Consider the following 17,102-nt stretch of genomic DNA (forward strand, 5'->3'; position numbering starts at 1 on the left):
ATAGCCATAATAAAATAACTGGTGCCCTTTTCACTGCTTATATCCGCTTATCACGGCAAATAACATAAGTTTATGTGCCTTTTTTTTTTACACAAGCGGCTCTGGTGTCCTTTTCAGCTATTACCAACCAGGGCACCCTTACTCCCCTCAGCAAAGTCAGCCCCCCAGGGTGGTGCCTGACTTTAACCTAACCGATGACAGATGCCTAACTTTATTTCCCTTATGGTGGAGCCTAACCCCCATCCTGGTGCTTAACCTTAAACTTCCCCCTGGCACCTAAACTTAACCCTTCATAGTGGTGCCTAACCTTAATGCTCCCCATGGTTGTGCCCAACATCCCCTGGGACTCGGGAGCAGTTGGTAGAGTTGGGCCGAACCTCCGATTTTAGGTTCGCGAACCGGGTTCGCGAACTTCCGCTGAAAGTTCAGTTCGCGTTAAAGTTCGCGAACTGCAATAGACTTCAATGGGGATGCGAACTGAAAAAAAAAAAAATTATGCTGGCCACAAAAGTGATGGAAAAGATGTTTCAAGGGGTCTAACACCTGGAGGGGGGCATGGCGGAGTGGGATACATGCCAAAAGTCCCCGGGAAAAATCTGGATTTGACGCAAAGCAGCGTTTTAAGGGCAGAAATCACATTGAATGCTAAATGACAGGCCTAAAGTGCTTTAAAACATCTTGCATGTGTATACATCAATCAGGTAGTGTAATTAAGGTACTGCTTCACACTGACACACCAAACTCACCGTGTAACGCACCGCAAACAGCTGTTTGTGTAGTGACGGCCGTGCTGGACTGGTGCGCACCATGGCGAGAGTGCAGGTTTTGGTGGCTTTACAGCCCATATGGTCGCCTGGCTGATGTAGCTGAATGACAGAACAGTGACTGTCCAGCTGATCAAATTTGGTCTGACCACAATGAGGCAACGACCTTATTATCGTGGGTGTGCCCCCCGAGACACTCATCTAGGCGCCAGTCATTGCTTCATTGTGATACGCAAGCCCCTTCACCACGGCAAGGTAATGATCACGAAGGGGAATGGGCGCATGTACATGCCTTTTCTTTTGTTGTTGCAGCTACCCGCAGTGCAGCCAGAAAAATTAGGCAGTCATGTACACGCACCAGAAAAATTATTACAGCGGCCGCTGCTAGCAGCGGCCTAAAAAATTCAGCAATCCGCCTGGAGTCCCGGACCCTGTTGGTGGTGGCGGAGAAGGTAGTCAAGCGGCCTGCAGGCAGACATGCTGTGTGGAGGGACTGGGAGCGACTTAGTCTTCTTGGGGCAGGCCAGGCAGCCAGTCACACGGCGTGCAGGCAGAGATGCTGTGTGTGCGGGGACTGACTTAGTCTTGGGGCGGGCAGCAGCCCTCCGGGATCCATGCCTCATTCATTTCGATAAAGGTGAAGTACTTAAAACTTTTGTGACTTAGGCGACTTCTCTTCTCAGTGACAATGCCTCCAGCTGCGCTGAAGGTCCTTTCTGACAGGACGCTTGCGGCAGGGCAGGAGAGAAGTTGGATGGCAAATTGGGACAGCTCTGGCCACAGGTCAAGCCTGCGCACCCAGTAGTTCAAGGGTTCCTCATCGCTGTTCACAGCAGTGTCTACATCCACACTTAAGGCCAGGTAGTCGGCTACCTGCCGTTCCAGGCGTTGGTGGAGGGTGGATCCGGAAGGGCTACGGCGAGGCGTTGGACTAAAGAACGTCCGCATGTCCGACATCACCATGAGATCGCTGGAGCGTCCTGTCTTTGACTGCGTGGACACGGGAGGAGGATTAGTGGCAGTGGTCCCTTGCTGGTGTTGTGCTGTCACATCACCCTTAAAGGCATTGTAAAGCATAGTTGACAGCTGGTTCTGCATGTGCTGCATCCTTTCCACCTTCAGGTGAGTTGGTAACAGGTCCGCCACTTTGTGCCTGTACCGAGGGTCTAGTAGTGTGGCCACCCAGTACAGCTCATTCCCCTTGAGGTTTTTTATACGGGGGTCCCTCAACAGGCAGGACAGCATAAAAGACGACATCTGCACAAAGTCGGATCCAGTACCCTCCATCTCCTCTTGCTCTTCCTCAGTGACGTCACGTAAGTCAACCTCCTCCCCCCAGCCGCGAACAATACCACGGGAAGGTTGAGCAGCACAAGCCCCCTGCGACGCCTGCTGCGGGTGTTCTCCTGCCGCCGTTCCCTCCTCCTCCTCGTTCCCCAAAGAAACACCTTGCTCATCATCCTCTGAGTCTGACTCGTCTTCTGCACACGACTTCTCTTCTTCCTCCTCCTCCCCCCTCTGTGCTGCCGCAGGTGTTGAGGAAACAGCTGGGTCTGATGAAAATTGGTCCCATGCCTGTTCCTGCCATAACGGTTCCTGGTCACGCTCATTCGCAGCTTCATCCGCCACTCTACGCACAGCACGCTCCAAGAAGTAAGCGTAGGGAATTAAGTCGCTGATGGTGCCCTCACTGCGGCTCACCAGGTTGGTCACCTCCTCAAACGGCCGCATGAGCCTGCATGCATTTTTCATCAGTGTCCAGTTGTCGGGCCAGAACATCCCCATCTTCCCAGACTGTTTCATTCTACTGTAGTTGTAGAGGTACTGGGTGACGGCTTTCTTCTGTTCTAGCAGGCGGGAGAACATGAGCAGGGTCGAATTCCAGCGAGTCGGACTATCGCAAATGAGGCGTCTCACCGGCATGTTGTTTTTCCGCTGAATTTCCGCAAAGCGTGCCATGGCTGTGTAAGACCGCCTCAAATGCCCACAGAACTTCCTGGCCTGCTTCAGGACATCCGCTAAGCCAGGGTACTTTGCCACAAATCTTTGAACAACTAGATTTATGACATGCAAAGCGGCAAGCAGATTGCTGCCGTTGTCGCACACCACGTTGCCTATCTCCAGGTGGTGCGGGATCAGCCACTCATCCACCTGTTTCTTAAGAGCAGCCAGGAGAGCTGCTCCAGTGTGACTCTCCGCTTTGAGACAAGACATGTCTAAGATGGCGTGACACCGTCGTACCTGGCATGCAGCATAGGCCCTGCGGAGCTGGGGCTGTGTAGCTGGAGAGGAGAACTGCCACTCAGCCAAGGAGGAGGAGGACAGCGAAGAGCATGTAGCAGGAGGAGAGGAGGTGGCAGGAGGCCTGCCTGCAAGCCGTGGAGGTGTCACAATTTGGTCCGCTGCGCCCTGCTTGCCATCGTTCACCACCAGGTTGACCCAATGGGCTGTGTACGTAATGTAGTGGCCCTGCCCGTGCTTGGCAGACCAGGCATCCGTGGTCAGGTGTACCCTTGACCCAACGCTCTTCGCAAGAGATGACACCACTTGCCTCTCAACTTCACGGTGCAGTTGGGGTATGGCCTTTCTCGAAAAATAAGTGCGGCCTGGCATCTTCCACTGCGGTGTTCCGATGGCCACAAATTTACGGAAGGCCTCAGAGTCCACCAGTCGGTATGGTAACAGCTGGCGAGCTAACAGTTCAGCCACGCCAGCTGTCAGACGCCGGGCAAGGGGGTGACTGGCCGAAATTGGCTTCTTCCGCTCAAACATTTCCTTCACGGACACCTGACTGCTGCTGTGGGCAGAGGAGCAGGAAGCGCTCAAAGGCAGAGGCGGAGTGGAGGAGGGTGCCTGTGAAGGTGGAAGGGAGAAAGTGGCATAAGCAGATGATGCACCTGAAGGAGGAAGAGGAGAAGGAGGGTGACTTTTCTTTTGTGTGCTGCTGCTGCTTTTGCTCAGGTGGCCATCCCATTGCTGTTTGTGCCTTTTCTCCAGGTGCCTTCGTAAGGCACTTGTCCCTACGTGAGTGTTGGCCTTTCCACGGCTCAATTTTTGTTGGCAGAGTGAACAGATGGCTTTGGTCCGATCTGAGGCACACACATTAAAACATTTCTACACCGCTGAGCCACCCTGGGATGTGGGCACTATGGGGACCTCAGCAGCTGATGCTGAAGGGCAAGTTGGCTGGCTGTACATAGGTGGCGATACATGGTGCCGGACACTGCCACCAGCTGTTTCTGACAAAGAGCTGCCCCAGCTTCTTTCAGCAACTTCTCTCCTCCTACTACTCTCTGACTCCCCCTCTGAACTGTCCCCCTCTTCATCTCCTCTATTGGGAACATACAGAGGATCCCTATCATCGTCATCATCGTAATCATCCTGCCCAGTTTTGCTTGCCTCAGACAAATCCAAACATGCACCATCATCAGTAGGTCCTTCATCCTCCTTACACGTTACATCCATAGTGTTGCCGCGTAACTCAGACATATGAGCTGGTGAAAATTCATCTGGCTGTAACAACAATGGCTGTGCATCAGTGATTTCAACACTAAATAATTCTTGCAAAGTGCCAAATGCAGCGGAAGTGGTGCTATTAGTAGCTCTGGTGGCTGAGCAAGATGAGGTGTTCTGTGTCGCTAAATACTCAACCACGTCCTGACAATCTTGGGAGGTGATGGGACGTGCCTTCTTCTGAGCACTGTACTGTGGGCCAGGTCCACACGAAATTACATTTACACGACCTCGCGCAGACCTGCCGGGTGGCCTTCCTCTGGCTCTGGCTCTGGCACTACCACTTCCTCTACCTGTTTTGTCCATATCGGTTATGCACGGAGTGGTATATCACACTGCGTGCACTCACGTAGGTAGGTGGGTTCACTTAACTGCACAGGTATGCGCACTGATGCGGTGGGTTCACTGAACAGAACAGGTATACAGTGGCGGGTTCACAGAACAGGTATGCAGTGGCAGGTTCACTGAACAGAACAGGTATGCAGTGGCGGGTTCACTGAACAGTACAGGTATACAGTGGCGGGTTCACTGAACACAACAGGTATGCAGTGCCGGGTTCACTGAACAGAACAGGTATACAGTGGCGGGTTCACTGAACACAACAGGTATGCAGTGGCGGGTTCACTGAACAGGTATACAGTGGCGGGTTCACTAAACAGAACAGGTATACAGTGGCGGGTTCACTGAACACAACAGTTATACAGTGGCGGGTTCACTGAACACAACAGGTATGCAGTGGCGGGTTCACTGAACAGGTATACAGTGGCGGGTTCACTGAACAGAACAGGTATACAGTGGCGGGTTCACTGAACACAACAGGTATGCAGTGACGGGTTCACTGAACAGGTATACAGTGGCGGGTTCACTGAACACAACAGGTATGCAGTGGCGGGTTCACTGAACAGGTATACAGTGGCGGGCTCACTGAACACAACAGGTATGCAGTGGCGGGTTCACTGAACAGGTAAACAGTGGCGGGTTCACTGAACAGAACAGGTATACAGTGGCAGGTTCACTGAACAGAACAGGTATGCAGTGGCGGGTTCACTGAACAGTACAGGTATACAGTGGCGGGTTCACTGAACACAACAGGTATGCAGTGGCGGGTTCACTGAACAGTACAGTTATACAGTGGCGGGTTCACTGAACACAACAGGTATGCAGTGGCGGGTTCACTGAACAGAACAGGTATACAGTGGCGGGTTCACTGTACACAACAGGTATGCAGTGGCGGGTTCACTGAACAGGTATACAGTGGCGGGTTCACTGAACAGAACAGGTATACAGTGGCGGGTCCACTGAACAGAACAGGTATGCAGTGGTGGGTTCACAGAACAGGTATGCAGTGGCAGGTTCACTGAACAGGTATGCAGTGGTGGGTTCACTGAACAGGTATGCAGTGGTGGGTTCACTGAACACAACAGGTATGCAGTGGCGGGTTCACTGAACAGGTATACAGTGGCGGGTTCACTGAACAGAACAGGTATACAGTGGCGGGTTCACTGAACACAACAGGTATGCAGTGGCGGGTTCACTGAACAGGTATACAGTGGCGGGTTCACTGAACAGAACAGGTATACAGTGGCAGGTTCACTGAACAGAACAGGTATGCAGTGGCGGGTTCACTGAACAGTACAGGTATACAGTGGCGGGTTCACTGAACACAACAGGTATGCAGTGGCGGGTTCACTGAACAGAACAGGTATACAGTGGCGGGTTCACTGAACAGAACAGGTATATAGTGGCGGGTCCACTGAACAGAACAGGTATGCAGTGGTGGGTTCACAGAACAGGTATGCAGTGGCAGGTTCACTGAACAGGTATGCAGTGGTGGGTTCACTGAACAGGTATGCAGTGGTGGGTTCACTGAACAGGTATGCAGTGGTGGGTTCACAGTACAGGTATGCAGTGGTGGGTTCACAGAACAGGTATGCAGTGTTGGGTTCACAGAACAGGTATGCAGTAGCAGGTTCACTGAACAGGTATGCAGTGGTCTCACTGAACAGAACAGGTATGCAGCCAGGAACAAGCTAAGCCTAACTAATCTTTCCCTATGAGAGACAGTCTGCAGCAGCTCGCCCTACTCTCACTAATGCAGGCACACGAGTGACCGTAATGGCCGCCGCTGCCTGCCTTATATAAGGGGGGTGGGGCTCCAGGGGCTAGTGTAGCCTAATTGGCTACACTGGGCCTGCTGACTGTGATGTAGAGGGTCAAAGTTGACCCTCCATGGTGCATTATGGGGCGAACCGAACTTCCGCAAAGGTTCGCCTGCGGGACGCGAACGCGAACCATGGAAGTTCGCATGGAACCGTTCGCAGGCGAACCGTTCGGCCCAACTCTAGCAGTTGGGGAGAGCATCTGGTTGGGGAGGCCAGCAGCAGTTGGCACCCATAGGCAATTCCCCCCTTTGCCTTATGGCAGGACCGGCCCTGATTGTGAATCAGAGTGCAGACAGACTATAAAATATGTAATAAGTCAGATAAGCAGATACCATTTTGCTGCAATGACCTTGTCTGTCCTAAATATCGGCATGCTCGGCAGGGATGTGCAGAAACTACACCAGTTGAATTTACGCATCGTAGTTCGTAGGTGAAGTTTCAAAACTACGTGTAGCAAATTAGCGATGTACCACCATGCGTAGTTAACATGTGTATTACGTAGTGAACTACGAATGCATTATTCGCGTCTAATTTTCCGCGTACAATTGTATGCTTACAAATGTACACATTGGAAATGGGAGTGTACACATAGAAGAGTTCCCGGAATAAGCATTTAAAGAGGATTCATGCATAACATTTTCTGCATACGGGCATAAGCGTTCGCATACACTACGCTTCACACTACGCGTAATTGCGTATTTTAACACGTAGTCTACGAAATGCATACAAAGCAAATATTTGATTTTGAAGCCGTAGTTTGGCGAAGCGTAATTGCGTAAAACTACATGTATTTCCAGCATAGCGAAGTTGGCTGACTACAACCATCCCTGATGCTCGGCTTCTGCACTGCACGTTATTTGTTCTGGTAGCAATTAGTGATGCCCCAAACATTACATTTTCAAACACAAATTTTCCGGGAACGTTAGCAAACAGGTGAACCGCCATAGAATTTAATGGGCAGGCACATTTTAAAACCTTTAGGGACTGTTTTTTGCCACAAAAGTGATGGAAAAGTTGTTTCAAGGGGCCTATGGCTTGCTGGAGGGGGATCCATGGCAAAAGTCCCACCAAAAATCACGTAGTTGACGCAGAGTCATGTTTTAACCACTTAAGCTTAACTGGACGAAAATTCTCGTCCAGTTAGGCTGCGCACGCTCCCGCGGGCCCCCCGTGTGTGCTCCCGCCGCCGGCCGCTAGCCCAGCGATCAATGAAAGGGATTATAGATCCCTTTCATTGATCGGACCCCCCCCCCCGGAGAAAAGCCGACAGCGTCTCTTCAGACGCTGCGGCTTTTCTGAGTTAAAAAAGTTCCTGGTCTTCTTTCTTCTTCCTGGGAGCAAGATCGATTGCTCCCAGGACTTTTTGACTGTGGCCATCTTGTGGCCAAATACCAAACTACACCAAAAACCACTTTGTATTTAATAAATACATTTTTAAACATTTAAAATCCCAACAAATCCCACATTAAAAAATACCCACATAAAAGTTGTAATAAAAAATAAAATAAAAAATTACAATAACAAAAAAAAGACATAAATTGTTACCTAAGGGTCTGAACTTTTTAAATATTCATGTCAAAGGAGTATATCAATATGATTTAATACATTATGGGCTTTTAAATAGTGATGGACGCAAATTGACAAAATGCACCTTTATTTCCAAATTAAATATTGGCGCCATACATTGTAATAGGGACATAATTTAAATGGTGTAATAAGCGGGAGAAATGGGTAAATAAAGTACATGGGTTTTAATTATGGTAGCATGTATTAATTTCAAACTATAATGGCCAAAAGCTGAGAAATAATGATTTTTTCCATTTCTTTCTTAATATTCCTGTTAAAACAGATTTAGAATAAATAAATTTTCAGCAAACTGTATCACCCACAGAAAGCCTAATTGGTTCTGGAAAAAACAAGATGTAGATCAATTCATTGTGATGAGTAGTGATAAAGTTATTGGCAAATGAATGGGAGGTGAAAGTTGCTCAGATGCAAAAAAAATCTCAACCCTGTGGGCTTAAGTGATTAATCTCTAAAGGCCAGAAATAACAGTACATTCCTAAATTTGTAAAATAAAGTAGTGTTGCTCTTAATCTACGCTTATGCATAATTATGCATCGTAGTTGATGCCTATGCAGCACAGATTGAATTCGTAGTTCCAAATTATGCATACAAAATTACGGCAGCTATGCATTGAACACGTGTATTGCGAAGTCAACTACGCATGTCTTTAATGCGTCTATTTTTACGAATATGGATGGGGAATGTACGCGTAAGAGATTTCAACGCATGCGTATTTGACAAACTAATGCGAACATTTTTCCTCCGCATACAACTACGTTATGGATTACGCGTAATTTTGTACATTAATGTGTAATTACGGTGCACATTAGTAGTTGAGCAAATTGAAACGTGACATAATTTAACTACGCGGAATTGTGGAAAATTACGCGTAATTCCAGCGTAGCGTAGAATGCTCCTTACGATCATCACTAAAATTAAGTACTTCCAGTATGTGTACACGATGATAAGGCAGTGTAAGGGTTAGGCCCGCTTCACACTGACAGATGAAACGCCACGTTTAATGCACAGCAAACAACCGCAAAGAGCTTTAGTGATAACGTCAGGTGAGCAAATCATTGTTTTTTGCTAGTTGACACCTCCAAGACATAAAATGTTAGCCCTCTGTGATGATTTGCTCAGCTGCCTGTGCAGGCAGGCAGCTTTTTGACCATTGTTTAGGTTCGCATGCTGCAGGACTCTGGAAAGGAGAGCTTCTGTCAGTTTTGCAGCTTGTGCTTGCTGAGGAATTTGCATTTTCATGCAAATTGCCTGGCCACATTCATTGGAGGCGTGTACTATAAGTACTATGTGTGTCCCACAATGCTTGGCTGGTCATAAGGATTCCTTCCTGTGAAACACTCCCAGAGGAGTGTCAGCCATGCTCTTTGTTTGAAGATCAGCTTAGAGTAATTCCTGGAAACTGTGCTAGGCAGATTCCCTAGTGCAGTTAGGATTGTTTATCTGTTTTGTTTGTCTGTTGCGATTGTCCTGTCCCAGGGGTGGTCGACAGGAAATCGTTCTGATCTCTGTTCTTGGCGCATAGCTGGTGCAGCGGTTGCTACCCGCTATCTCTTCTGTTCTGCCTCTCTGGATCGCACTAGCATCATGCGCTAGTGCTGAGGATCCTTCTGTTCTGTTACTCTGACCCTGGATCGCACTCGCTTCGCGCTAGTGCTGTGGATCCTTCTGTTCTGCCTCTCTGGATCGCACTAGCATCCTGCGCTAGTGCTGTGGATCCTTCTGTTCTGTTACTCTGACCCTGGATCGCACTCACTTCGCGCTAGTGCTGTGGATCCTTCTGTTCTGCCTCTCTGGATTGCACTAGTGTCTTTTCGCTAGTGCTGTGGATCCTATCTCTCGCTTGTCCCTGTTTTCGTGTGTCTGTCTTGTCTGCTACGAACGCTCGGTTAGGTAACCGTTAAGCAAGCGTTCGCGTTCTCTGCTTCATGTTTGTCTGTCGATGGTTAGTTAGGCATGCTTGTCTCTATTGTGCTTGTCACGTGGAGACCGCGCATAACCGCGTGCACTGTTGCGAATGAGTGCGGTGTTCGCGATTAGCTAGCGTTTGTTATTTTCCGTATCTCCTCATTGTATGATTTGCTGTGCCTTTGCTATCCTCGTATTCTGTTCTGATCTGCCTTGTGTCACTTCTGGCAATCGCCGTTCTTGCGGTTGCGTTTCTGTTTCGTATCAGCTGTTGTGTGTGCGCGGTCGCGGGGTGGCGACTAGATTGGCGCACACACGTACAACCTGTCCCTTTGCTCGTTCTCATTCGCAATCGCTTCTCTTGCGATTGCGTTCTTCGTACAATTCCTGTCTGGCATTTGTGGAGGTACAGAGGATCGGTTCCTCTGCACTCCCCAGCGCCATCTGCCGGCAGGAATTTCCCTCTACGGGTGCGTAGCACCTTTTGCTGGGTTCCTGCAATTATACGCTTGTGGAGGATTTCCGTCGTATCAGCGCACGCATTGTGCTCTGATCACGGAGAAAGTTCCACAATCGTTACAGTATGACCAGCCCAACCCAAAACCCCAGTGTAGACGGAATTTCTGATTTGTACGATTTTGTCGAGTTTGGGTCCTGTGTCTTTAAGAGCTTTAAAAGGCTAAATTCAGAGACCAAGGCGGAATTTCTATCTGAATGTGTGAGGTTTTGCCCGAATCCCACCTTTCAGATTTCTGATCCATCCACGTTGGCTCTTCTGTTTGCCTATGTGCTCTTAAAAGACGATTTGTTCACCTGGGCATATGATGTGCTAAAAACCAATTCTTGGAATGATAATCTGTATCAGTTTCTTGCAGTGATATTCTCTCACTGGTTTAAACTGCCTGGCGTACCACCTGCTCTGATTTATTGTGTAGCTGCTGATAAGTCAGCTGATCTTTCCCTTCCATGCAAAACCTTTCAGTATGACAATCAGTTCAATGTGTCAGTTGCCACTTCAGGTTTTTAAAAAGCACCCATCCAAAGCCTCTAAGTCTAAACGTAAAAGATCTAGGAAAGTTTCCCAGTGGAAAGATCCATTGCCCATAGCAACCACAAATAAAGAGGTTATTTCTGTCAAGTCTGAAATGTGCAAAACCATTCAGTATAACAATGATGTTGATCTGTTTCCTGTTTTTTTTGACTCAATCCAGAGCTTATGTGGATCCTACTATAGGTAGGATCACACACTATATTAAAGCAGTTAAAAAATCTGTTCTTGTTCCTGAACTCCACCCATATGGAGATTATCTAGATACTGGCTTGTTTGAACCTCCATTTGCCTCATGGGATGTCGGGGCCTTATTGGAGGAATTCGATTTTGATTGGAAAGCCTTTTGCGATTTTTACATCGCAAAAAGCGAAGATGTCTTGAATGCTTGTCTCGATTCTATGTACCTTCTGATTGATTCCGATGAATGTGACAAGGATGATGTGGATCTGGTGATCTATGTATGGCAAATGATTTTGGATGAGTTGCACACACACCAACCAATTGATTCCAATAAAGAGAGATCGTTGTCGGATGATTGTTCCTGCCTTTCTGGGGTAAAGCATGAGAGTCTTGACTTTGTGCAATCTGAAATGAGTGAGTGTGCCGCTGTGGTAGATTCCTGTGCGAATCCTGAAGGATTCTCTCCTGACAGTGTGCAGTTTGAATCTGTGCGATCTGATGCCTGTTTCTCGGATGTTCCTGCAGATTGTGATCGGCATGAGTCTGCCGGTTTCCTCAAGGATGTGTGGGATCCTTTTTCATTTAGAAACAGATCTTTGAGATCTTCCGTCTGTGACCCTGCTATGGGGAAAATTTCTCGACTATGCAGCGTCAAAAGTAAAATTAATATGCCTAATAAAGTTTATCCTGTTCTTCTGCAAATGAGTCTCTGTCTCACCCTGTTCACACCTGTAGGGGCCCGTTGCCTGGGGACAGTTGCTCCAGTGTTTCGGTCCTAGATGCCTTGCAGTCTGCTCCGCAGATCGCGGAGGTTTGCGCCATGGAAGCGTCAGTTTCACAACCTAAAGCGATTTTTGATTCGCAGGTTTTGCGTTCTGGCTCCTCGGATTTGACATTGTTAGCCGAATCTAAGAGTGAGACAGCGCTTCGGTTTTGCGAATCTGATGCTGAACCCTCTTTGCCCTATTCAGAGACGCTTTCTCTGAACCTGCCCTGTACCATGAATTACAAAATGATGTCCAATTACACTGACATTTAGGAGTCCCTTTCTTGCTTTGAAGAAAGTTCTGACTCTCCACCCTGTACTCTGGATGAGTCCATTTTACCTTGTACAATATCTCCTGCACTGTCCCTAGAGGCTCGTCTAGGTATTGCCACTATACTCACCTGTTTTTCTGCAGTTTTGGAGTTACAAGCTAGTTTGACTGCCACACAGAATTCTGGGTACAGTGAGAATGAAGTTAGGGAGTCAGTGTGTGTTCCAGTAAATATTCCTGTACATCCCGCTAATTATGATGAAGTTCAGTCTCAGGTTATGGTGGAACCATTCCTGGGACATCTGCCCTGCCTGCAGGAGGTATTTAATGTTCAGCCCTGTAACATGGATAGTTCAGAATCCTTCTTAGAAAACCTGGAAAATGATGTTCCTGAGGTCCTGTTTGATGTTCTGGGAGGTCTCCGAGTTCCTCCCAAAGGGTGCAGAATGTGTAGGAGATGTCTCCTGCCCCCCAAGTCCTTCTGAGGTGTTGCCCTCTTCCGTAGGCATTGCTGCCTTGCTGGCTACCTTTTCAGCTCTGGTGGAGCTTCAGTCATGGGTAGTCAATGATGAATTTCTGTCAGATACCATTACAGTCATTGAGATCTTTAAGCCTGAGACCAAGTCTTCTTTTGAAAGACCAGTACCTGTGACCTCTACTCGTGATGATTTTCTGCCTGGTCCTGGTTTTGGTCTGGTCGTGCCGGACTCTGAGGTTGGCAGTTCCCCGACATGTCCTGAGGTTTCTCCTGTGCTGGTGTACCCCAGTGTGCTCTGTGACCCAGAAAGCCCAAGTGTGCCTCGGTTACCAGCGTACTCAGATGCTTCCTCGGTGGAGAAATGCTCTGATATGGCCTGCCTGCTTGCATGCCCAGAAGTGGTCCCTGAAAGTCTTGATCTTGGTGGGTGTCCTCGTAATTCTGAATCCGGAATTGTCATTGGTTCCATGGGGGTTCTTGGTAATTCTCCATGTGAGCCTGGTGATTGTTCTGCCCTCTTGGGATCTCTGTGGAGCTTCAAAAGGTTCTGGGAGATTCCGGGAGAAATTTTGCTTGGTACCCTGGATAAGATCAACGGTGGCTTTTGTGTTGTAAGGGTCACTGTGAACAGGTATTGTGGCAGGTTTGGTATTTTCGGACGCTCCTTGGAAGGTGGTGGGTATTGTCTGGAGGGTGTCGATGGCTTTTTCTCTAGTATCCACAGTCCTGATGGGTGTTACGCTGAGACTTGTAGTGCTGATGGGCATGTTTCGGTGGCTTCTGTTTCCGATGAGGTCGGTTTCGGGTGGACTGACTCAGGAATTGGACCTTGTCGGGCTGTCCCGACCTTCATGAGTCTTAGGTTGGAGTCCTTTGCTAATAGCAGTTTTGAGGGTCGTCTGGAATTCGACCCTGGAGGGGGGGGGGGGGGGGTACTGTGATGATTTGCTCAGCTGCCTGTGCAGGCAGGCAGCTTTTTGACCATTGTTTAGGTTTGCATGCTGCAGGACTCTGGAAAGGAGAGCTTCTGTCAGTTTTGCAGCTTGTGCTTGCTGAGGAATTTGCATACGTTGTCATGCAAATTGCCTGGCCACATTCATTGGAGGCGTGTACTATAAGTACTATGTGTGTCCCACAATGCTTGGCTGGTCATAAGGATTCCTTCCTGTGAAACACTCCCAGAGGAGTGTCAGCCATGCTCTTTGTTTGAAGATCAGCTTAGAGTAATTCCTGGAAACTGTGCTAGGCAGATTCCCTAGTGCAGTTAGGATTGTTTATCTGTTTTGTTTGTCTGTTGCGATTGTCCTGTCCCAGCGGTGGTCGACAGGAAATCGTTCTGATCTCTGTTCTTGGAGCATAGCTGGTGCAGCGGTTGCTACCAGCTATCTCTTCTGTTCTGCCTCTCTGGATCGCACTAGCATCCTGCGCTAGTGCTGAGGATCCTTCTGTTCTGTGACTCTGTTCCTGGATCGCACTCGCTTCGCGCTAGTGCTGTGGATCCTTGTGTTCTGCCTCTCTGAATCGCACTAGCATCCTGCGCTAGTGCTGTGGATCCTTCTGTTCTGTTACTCTGTCCCTGGATCGCACTCGCTTCGCGCTAGTACTGTGGATCCTTCTGTTCTGCCTCTCTGGATCGCACTAGTCTCTTTTCGCTAGTGCTGTGGATCCTATCTCTCGCTTGTCCCTGTTTTCATGTGTCTGTCTTGTCTGCTACGAACGCTCGGTGAGGTAGCCGTTAAGCAAGCGTTCGCGTCCTCTGTTTCATGTTTGTCTGTCGATGGTTAGTTAGGCGTGCTTGTCTCTATTGTGCTTATCACGTGGAGACCGCGCATAACCGCGTGCACTGTTGCGAATGAGTGCGGTGTTCGCGGTTAGCTAGCGTTTGCTATTTTCCGTATCTCCTCATTGTATGATTTGCTGTGCCTTTGCTATCCTCGTACTCTGTTCTGATCTGCCTTGTGTCACTTCTGGCAATCGCCATTCTTGCGGTTGCGTTTCTGTTTCGTATCTGCTGTTGTGTGTGCGCGGTCGCGGGGTGGCGACTAGATTGGCGCTCACACATACAACCTGTCCCTTTGCTCGTTCTCATTCGCAATCGCTTCTCTTGGGATTGCGTTCTGCGCTTTGTACAATTCCTGTCTGGCATTTGTGGAGTACAGAGGATCGGTTCCTCTGCACTCTCCAGCGCTATCTGCCGGCAGGAATTTCCCTCTACGGGTGCGTAGCACCTTTTGCTGGGTTACTGCAATTATACGCTTGTGGAGGATTTCCGCCATATCAGCGCACGCGTTGTGCGCTGATCACGGAGAAAGTTCCACAATCGTTACACCCTCTCTGTGGCAATCTTTGTGTAGTGGTGTGTAGTGACTGCCTTGCTTGTGCGCACGTTCGTTGGAGTGCAGACGATTGTGGTTTTCCAGACCCTATGGTCGGGTTAAGGTTGTTCAATGAAAGTTAAGTGACCAAAAATCATTGATTCTGCACTGAGTCAGGCCCGTTTCTAGGGCTGTGCGACCTGTGCCGCCACCCTGAGCACTATTGGGAGGGGGGAGCTGTAATGGAGGGGGGCACAGCAGCTGCAGGGAGGGCACCCCAATCTCTCCCTCCCTTCCTCTCCCCGGGCCGCCCTCCGTGCTCCCCCCTCAGAGTGCAGAGTGAGCACGCACGGAAGCACTATATACAGCTACTCACCTCCCTGGTTCCAATCGTCGCTCACTTAATGCTGATCTTCTCCTCTCTGCATAGACGCTGATACACACGCTGCTTCCTGCTTAACAGGAAGCAGCGTGTGTATCAGCGTCTATGCAGAGCAGAAGTCCAGCGGTAAGTGAGCATCGATTTGAACCTGGGACAGAGGTGAGTAGTTGTATACATTATAGGGGGGGAACCTACCTACCTAAACTATACTGGGGAAGCTACCTATCTAAACTATACTGGGGGGCAGCTACCTAACATATACTGGGGGGTGTTATAATTTAAGTAGGCCTCAGTTACTTGGCCTGAGTTGTATGTAAAAGGCTTGACCGCAGTGTATGCCTTTAAAATAGATAGAGGGTTGGTGATGCAGGCAGAGGCATCTCAGGGTCTGCGTGTAGCAGAAGATACACGCAGATACTGAGAACATGTTCCTAACAGAAGGCCACCGGCCACTCTGACCTCAACAGGAACAGAAAACATTGGCTATGTTTACTAAACATTTCTCATTCCTGCATCTGGGTCAAGTGCCTCATGGATTATTAATCGAGTAGGCGGGTATGATGACACCACGAGTGGGTCCACCAATAGACTGATATAGGAGGTGGCGAAGATGATGTCATATTTAACTCTTTCCTAGTCGGTATTAAAGGGGGTGCGAGCGATGGGAACTCACTTCTGCTTCTTCCCTCTGCACTAGCTCGCAAGGCCGACTGGGACCTCTAAACATGTTATTCCTTACTGTATTCTGATATAATGTATGTTGTACATATGTAGTTTAGTGTAACGTAGTTAGGAAGAAGGTACCTGATAGACTTCAAGAGGGAGTCTAATCAAGCCGCTATAACGCAACATGGAAGTCTGCTTTGCCAGGAGATGAATGTATCTATCTGTATTCCTGTTTCCTGAATAAATAACATAAGAAGCCTGAGAAAGTCTATATCCTGTTTGCTGTGTGGAGAGTCAAGTGATCTCACAGTCTGTGAGACGATGGTGTCGAAGCAAGGTGATAAGAACAGTTTATAACAATTGGTGCCGTGAAACCCATCCCTGCCTAGCAAAACAGGCAGACGGAGCCGGGGGCCGAGGTAGTTTTCAAGATATTCCACAGCAGAACAAGCGGAATAGACGGACACGGACTGTGAAGCTTATCAAGCTAATACTGATAAGTGGGTGTGTGGGAGCCGAGCACACGCGGGCTGCAATTCGTGGAAACCAGCGGCGAACCGCGTGGATGTTAAACTTTGACTGGAAGTGCACATCAGTCATAGCCAAAACCGGGTCGCAGGTGACTGGAAGCTCCGAGGCCGGCTGGCAGCTGCCGCTGGAGATCGATCCGCTGAGCCAGTGTGGGTACACAGAGATGGCTCAGTAATTCCAGGGGGTCCACTCAAGGTTCGTGAAGTTGCCACAAGCTGGTCGAATTCGCAGGCTTACAAAGTCTTCTGCTCAGGCAAGTATAGCGTTTCGTTTATTTGGTTTTGTAGCAATGTTTGTGGTCTGTTATATATGTTAACAGTCTGCATGATGTGTTTTTTTCTACAGCTGTGTGTTATCTTTCTGTGTTATGCTAAAGTGTGGGCAGCGTATATAGTTTCGTTTTCTCTCTGGGCAGTTCTGGGCTGGGAGGGATGCCAGCGATGTTTGTTGTTCTCTCGTGCTCTCTCACGCAGATGGTGGATAGTGGGGAGGGCAGTTAGGGGGAGGAATGGAGGGAACATAGTTGGGATA

This window comes from Hyperolius riggenbachi, chromosome 1, assembly GCF_040937935.1.
Source record: "Hyperolius riggenbachi isolate aHypRig1 chromosome 1, aHypRig1.pri, whole genome shotgun sequence".
Classification (NCBI taxonomy): domain Eukaryota; kingdom Metazoa; phylum Chordata; class Amphibia; order Anura; family Hyperoliidae; genus Hyperolius; species Hyperolius riggenbachi.